Source organism: Hordeum vulgare, chromosome 4H, assembly GCF_904849725.1.
Source record: "Hordeum vulgare subsp. vulgare chromosome 4H, MorexV3_pseudomolecules_assembly, whole genome shotgun sequence".
Lineage (NCBI taxonomy): Eukaryota > Viridiplantae > Streptophyta > Magnoliopsida > Poales > Poaceae > Hordeum > Hordeum vulgare.
In genome coordinates, this window is record NC_058521.1 from 250,504,572 (window position 1) to 250,512,416 (window position 7,845).

A 7,845-nucleotide genomic window follows, 5' to 3' on the forward strand; every position below is an offset into this window, starting at 1 on the left:
ACTTAGGCGACTCTGGGTCGCAGCTAAGTCTCCGAGTGTGACTTTTAGTGCACACTCGGAGCGAGTTGTTTACTTAGGCGACTCTGGGTCGCAGCTAAGTCTCCGAGTGTGACTTTTAGTGCACACTCGGAGCGATTTGTTTACTTAGGCAACTCTGGGTCGCAGCTAAGTCCCCGAGTGTGACTTCTAGTGCACACTCAGAACGAGTTGTTTACTTAAGCGACTCTGGGTCGCAGCTAAGTCCCCGAGTGTGACTTTTGGTGCACACTCGGAGTGAGTTTTTACTTAGGCGACTCTGGGTCGCAACTAAGTCCCCGAGTGTGACTTTTGGTGCACACTCGGAGAAAGTTTTTACTTAGGCGACTCTGGGTCGTAGCTAAGTCACCGAGTGTGACTTTTCATGCACACTCGGAGCGAGTTGTTTACTTAGGCGACTCTGGGTTGCAGCTAAGTCCCCGAGTGTGACTTTTGGTGCACACTCGGAGTTAGTTTTTTTAGACCGGAGTCTGCAAATGTGGAAGAATTTTGAATCAGCAAGAAATTAATCCGCTTTGTATTACTTCGATGACATTTGTTCTTTACATTGTCTGTGTCGGCGGTTCTGTGTAGAAGCGCTTCAGTAGATCTCCATTCCATGCTCGCGGCTCGTCCATCTCCCTGTCGAGGTTGTAGAGTCGATATGCTCCGTTGTTCAGCACCTTAGAAATGATGAACGGTCCTTCCCAGGCGGGAGCCAACTTGTGTGGTCTCTGTTGATCCACTCGGAGCAGAAGGTCGCCTGCTTGGAACGTGCGGCTCCTGACGTGCCGCGCATGAAATCGCCGCAGATCTTGTTGATAATTTGTTGAACGGATTAATGCCATCTCGCGCTCCTCTTCTAAAAGGTCTACTCCGTCTTGCCTGGCTTGCTCTGCTTCGGCTTCGGAGAAGAGTTCGACTCGTGGAGAGTTGTGAAGCAAGTCACTCGGAAGGACCGCCTCTGCTCCATAAACGAGAAAAAACGGGGATCGCCCTGTCGATCTATTCGGAGTTATTCGGAGGCCCCACAACACCGAAGGCAGCTCGGTGACCCATGCGCCGGCGGCATGTCCAACTTCCCGCAGGAGTCGAGGATTCAACCCTTGAAGAATGAGTCCATTCGCCCGCTCCGCTTGTCCATTTGTTTGGGGGTGCGGAACGGATGCAAAATCCACTCGGATACCTTGGCCTGCGCAAAAACCTTTGAACCTGTCCGAGTCCAAGTTTGTGCCATTGTCGGTGATTATGCTGTGTGGAACCCCGTATCTGGCGATGATGTCCCTGATAAATTTGATGACCGTAAGGGCATCAAGCTTCTTGATAGGCTTGGCTTCAATCCACTTGGTAAATTTGTCGACTGCTACCAGCAGATGGGTGAATCCTCCTTGGCCTGTTCTGAATGGTCCGACTATATCTAACCCCACACGGCGAATGGCCAAGAAAGGGGAATTGTCTTCAGCGCAGACGTTGGCTTGTGGGACTTGTTTGAATAGAACTGGCAACCCTCGCAATGGTCGACTATATCTTTTGCCATTTCATTCGCCTGCAACCAGAAGAAACCAGCTCTGAACGCTTTGGCGACGATTGCCCTTGAGGAGGCATGATGACCGCAGGTTCCCGAGTGAATTTCTTCCAAAATTAACTGTCTCTCTCAGGAGAGATACAACGCTGAAGGACGCCTGAAACACTTTCTCTGTATAACTGGTCATCAATGACGGTGAAGGACTTCGACCTGCGAACGATCTGCCTAGCTTGGACCTCGTCTTCCGGTAACTCTTGCCTCAGGATGTACGCAATGAATGGCACTGTCCATTCGGGAATAACAACTAGAACCTCCATGACCAGGTCAACCACAGCGGGAACTTCAACTTCAGTCTGATCTGTTGAGCTCTTCGGTTGCACAGGCTCCTCTCTAAAAGGATCTTCTTTTACCGAGGGGAGGTGTAGGTGCTTGAGGCAGACATCACTCGGGACAGGTCTCCGTGTGGATCCAAGTTTTGCCTATTCATGTGCTGCTTGGTTTTTCAGTCGAGGAACATTGTGAAGTTCCTGACCTTCGAACTTCTTCTCGAGCTTTCTTATTGTGTTGCAGTATGGAGTCATGGTGGGGTTCCTTACACCCCATTCCTTCATTACTTGATTAACCACTAGATCTGAGTTGCCATAGACCATCAGGCGACGGACGCCGAGTGTGATGGCCATGCGCAACCCGTAAAGGAGAGCTTCGTACTCTGCTTCGTTGTTGTAAGAATCAAAATGGATCTGCAACACATACTTGAGTTTATCACCTTTCGGGGATATGAGTACTACGCCTGCGCCGGAGCCATTCAACATCTTGGACCCATCGAAGAACATGGTCCAATGAGCCGAGTAGATGTGAGTCAGTTGCTGTTGTTCTACCCATTCTGCTATGAAGTCAGCAAGAGCTTGAGACTTTATAGCTTTCTTGGCTTCGAACTTGATGTTGCAGTATAGCATTTCCATTGCCCACTTTGCCACTCGGCCTGATGCGTCCCGATTGTGGAGAATTTCCGACAACGGAGCATTAGATATGACCGATATCGAGTGGTCTTGGAAATAATGAGCCACCTTCTTTGCAGTCATGTAGATCCCATAAATAAGCTTCTGATAATGGGGATACCTTTGCTTGGAAGGAGTCAGGACTTCGGAAACATAATATACTGGCCGCTGAACCTTGTACGCTTTGCCTTCTTCTTCACGTTCGACTGTCAGAACGGTGTTGACGACTTGATTTGTAGCCGCGATGTACAGAAGAAGGGGTTCTTTACTTAGCGGGGCAGTAAGAACCGGATGGGTGGAGAGCAGGGCTTTGAGGTCGTCGAATGCGGTTTGGGCTTCGTCTGTCCACTCGAAGGTATCCGACTTCTTCATGAGTCGGTACAGAGGTAACGCCTTCTCACCGAGTCGAGCGATAAACCTGCTCAAAGCCGCTAGGCAACCTGTGAGCTTTTGTATGTCATGTACTCTTACCGGCCGCTCCATTCGAACAATGGTCCCGATCTTCTCGGGGTTAACGTCGATCCCTCGTTCGGAAACAAAGAAACCGAGTAACTTCCCGCTGGGAACGCCGAATGAACACTTGGCTGGGTTGAGCTTGATATCGTACCTACGTAGGTTGGCGAATGTTTGTGCCAAGTCGGTCAGTAGGTCGGAACCTTTGCGTGACTTGACTACGATATCGTCCATATATGCCTCCACATTTCGACCAATCTGGTCTAGGAGGCATTTTTGGATCATTCGCATAAAAGTTGCTCCTGCATTCTTCAAACCGAATGGCATAGTGATGTAACAGAAGCACCCGAATGGGGTGATGAAAGATGTTTTTAATTCATCTGGACCATACAGACGGATCTGATGATAGCCCGAATAGGCATCAAGGAAGGATAAGCGCTCGCAACCCGCAGTCGAATCAACAATTTGATCAATGCGGGGGAGCGGGAAGTGGTCTTTCGGACGTACCTTATTAAGGTGCTTGAAATCGATGCACATACGGAGAGACTTGTCCTTCTTGGGCACCATGACCACATTAGCAAGCCACTTGGAGTGGTGTACCTCGCGAATGAAGTTGGCCGCCAGAAGTTTAGCTACCTCCTCTCCGATTGCTTTTCTCTTGTGCGCGGCGGACCGACACAGGCCTTCTCGGACCGGCCGAGCGGCAGGATCCACATGCAGTCGGTGCTCAGCCAACTCCCTGGGTACACCTGGCATGATAGCAGGCTTCCATGCAAAAATGTCCCAGTTCTCACGGAGGAATTGGATGAGCTCGACTTCCTATTTTGGATCAAGGGTGGTGGAGATGTTTGTTGGGGTGGCGGTGGCATCCGTCGGGTGGACGCTTACTTTCTTCGTGTCTCTCGCCGGCTGGAATGCGGACTCGGAAGCTCGCTTCTTTGAACGCATCAGGTCAGCTGGGTCGACAATCTTCTTGTACTCATCCAACTCGAGTACAGCCATCTGCTGGTCTGCAATTCTCGACCCCTGCTGCAGACACTCCTCGGCCCGCTGCCGATTGCCTGTGACAGTAATCACGCCTTTGGGGCCAGGCATCTTCAGCTTCAAATATACGTAACATGGACAGGCCATGAAACATACGTATGCCGGACGGCCCAGAATGGCATGGTATGCACTCTGGAAGTTTACCACCTCGAATGTTAACTTCTCTTTGTGGAAGTTCTTGTCAGAGCCGAAAACGAAATCCAACGCAATCTGGCCGAGTAATTTGGCCTTTCTTCCTAGGACGACTCCATGGAATTGCATACTGCTCTCGCTAACTCTGGACATCGAAATGCCCATTCCCTTGAGAGTATCAGTGTACATGATATTCAAGCCGCCGTCGCCGTCCATGAGGACTTTGCGCAGCCTAACTCCTTCCACCACCGGGTCGACAACCAGAGCTTGCCTCCCTGGGGTGGGTACGTGTGCTGGGTGGTCTGACTGATCAAAGGTGATTGCAGTCTATGACCACTTGAGGAACGTGGAAGTGCATGGGGTTGCCATGTTTACCTCCCTGTTGACCAGCTTTAGTCGACTTTTTCTTTCTACATCAACAAAAATCATTAACGTTGCATGGACTTGAGGGAACGGATCCTCCTTGTCCTCATCATCTTGCTCGGTGTCTTCCTCACTCGGCTGTCCTACACCGAATCCTTGGATCAGGAGGCGACACTCCCCAGTGGTATGTTTCGGCAATATGACATTGCCTTCTTCATCCGTCTTCGTGTGGATTGGACACGGTTGATCTAGGATGGAATTTCTGATTGTTTCTTCTTGGGGGTGTACTGTGCTTTCCCCTTGCCTTTGAACTTAGTGTTTGTAACGACTACCGCCTCTGCTAGCGGAGTGGATTGAGCTTTCTGTTTCTGCTTCCGACTGCTGTTCCCATCTCCATCAGCGACTGACTTATGCTTGCCGCTACGTATGCGGTCCTCCTCTTCGCCATTTGCATAGCGCGCGGCTATCTCCATCATTTTGCTCATGGAGATGTCGCTTGTCCGACCAAACTTCAGGCATAGATCTCTGTACCGAACGCCTGCCTTGAAGGTGCAAACTGCTTGGTGTTCTGTAACATTCTCCATCATGTGGTAGAGGGTCGTCCACCGTTGGATGAAATCGCGCAAGGGCTCGTTTTAATTCTGGACACAGTGCTGAAGCTCTATGAGACCAGCACGGCGTTTGCACGTACCCTCAAAGGTCCTGATGAAGACTCGGGACAGATCTGCCCAACTGTAAATGCTTGATAGAGCTAACTAGTTTAGCCAAGCTCGAGCCGAACCGTCGAGCATCAGTGGGAGATGTTTCATGGTGACATGGTCATCTCCGCCACCGATCTGGACCGCCACTCTGTAGTCGTCTAACCAAGTTTCTGGTTTGGACTCTCCTGTGAATTTGCTGATTCCCGTCGCCAATCGGAAGTTGGGAGGGATGTCAGCCGAGCAGATGGCCCGACTGAAGCACTTGGGACCAGAAATAATGGTCCTGCTTCCACTCAGACGGTCTCTATCGTGACCATCACGGTGGGCTCGACTTCTATCGACCTTCTTCTGAGTGATATACCCTCTTGCATCAGGCCTTTGCTCATGCACACCACCGCCCGAACGATGATCATCGTAATGCCGGGGTCCGTAAGGCCCACTCCGCGGAGGAGTACGCTAACGGCGACGATCTTCGGGATGAGACCGAATGGAAAGCGGATTCCGACTCGGGTCCCTGGAACGGCTGCCCCCTTTGCGTCGCTAGTGAGAGTCGGGACTGAAAACCAATCGATGTGTGTTCGCTTGAACGGAATTGTTGTGGATCTTGTTGTGCGACTGGGAGACCGCCGAGTTTTGCTGCTGCGCCGTATGTAACAAGGCACGAATCTGCTCGATTCCACTACCAGCCTCCAAATCAGTCGGCTAGAGAGAATCAGCTATCCTGGCGGCTGCAGCCAAGTTGAGGATGGGTGTGTGGAACACCTCGACGTTGCTCTGGCGAGTGCGTCCATTGGAAGAACGAAGGTGCTGACGACGAGCGCCATATGATTCTCCGAACTCAAGCTCGTTCCGACCAGTCCCGAGGGGACTTTCGTGGGAATCGGCCATGAGTACTTCGGCTGCAGGCCCGTGACCCTGATACTCGGAAGGTAGTTCAGTCGGAACTGACTCCAAGCACTGGGATGACGGCGGGACCACAACCGATTCGAGCACCGCCACTTGAGAGGACATGTTTTGTCACGCTAGGGCGTGTCGCACCCAACGCTGGAGCCGCGACCAACCGGATCGCTTGTTGCGGTGCATGACGGGGGCAAAGATCGACACTCGGGTTGATGGCTGGAGAAGAAGAATGCCGCAGGAACTGGCACGGAAGTGCGTAGCGCCGCGACACAGAAGCGTCTCGATGTCGACGGGCGCATCCTGAAGCCATGCCGAATCATCGGCGATGAAGGAGAGTGCACAGAAGAGGATCTCATGACCCATGCACAGATCTCCGCTGGATGACATGACGAAAACATGAAATTGCAAACTCGCCGGAAGCCGCTTAGACGCCTGCCCCATGGTGGGCGCCAACTGTCGTGGGTATAAGTCTGACAATAGAAGTATGGGGTACGAAAGTATATGGGCAGAGCCTTAGCTACGGCAAGGATGTATGAGTTCAGGCCCCTCTATGGTGGAGGTAAAAGCCCTACGTCTCAGTGCTCTTGGGAGCTTTGTGTCGAGTGTATTGTGGGATTACAGCAAGTGCCAACCCCTGTTCCAGTGGTGAAGGGCGGCTTATATAGAGTGCGCTGCCCTTCATAATGGCCCGGTGGATAGGAGTGGAGTAGTGGCGAGTAAAGGCTGGCGTTACTGGTAACGTAAGCCTTAAAAATGCTAGTTATGGTGTATGAAAACGCATGACAGTTGCCCTCCTGGGAGGTTACGACGTACAGAGTGGATTCCAGTCGGTACGTTAGATATGCTGCGAGTGGATCGTCGCCGACTGAATGATGGGGGCGTCTTTAGTTTAGTCGGAACTGTCTAAGGGCCTTGTCCTCTATGAAGGGTAGTCCTTGGGTAGGATCTATAGGGCAGACCTATGACCCTACCCTGGGGCTATAACCCCATCAATCATGTTTTGCCCGTGGAAGAGGTTTAGTCAGCGGGTCTGCTACATTCAGATCCGTGTGCACTTTGCAATTATTCACGTCCTCTCCTTCGACGTAGTCGCGGATGAGGTTGAAGCGTCGTTTGATGTGTCTGGTCTTCTTGTGAAACCTCGGTTCCTTTGCTAGAGCAGTGGCACCAGTGTTGTCATAGAACAGAGTTATTGGATTTAGTGCGCTCGACACAACTCCAAGATCCGTCATGAACTGCTTCATCCAGACACCCTCCTTTCCTGCCTCCGAGGCAGCCATGTACTCTGCTTCACATGTAGAATCTGCTACGACGCTTTGCTTGGAACTTCACGAGCTTACCGCACCCCCATTAAGAATAAATACGTATCCATTTTGCGACTTAGAGTCATCCGGATCAGTGTCAAAGCTTGCGTCGAAGTAACCTTTTACGACGAGCTCTTCGTCACCTCCATAAACGAGAAACATTTCTTAGTCCTTTTCAGGTACTTCAGAATATTCTTGACCGCCGTCCAGTGATCCACTCCTGGATTACTCTGAAACCTGCCTGCCATACTTATGGCCAAGCTGATGTCTAGTCTAGTGCATAGCATTGCATACATGATAGAACCTATGGCTGAAGCATAAGGGATGGAACTCATTTGTTCTCTATCTTCCGCAGTTGCTGGGCACCGAGTCTTACTCAATTTTATACCTTGTAACATTGGCAAGAACCC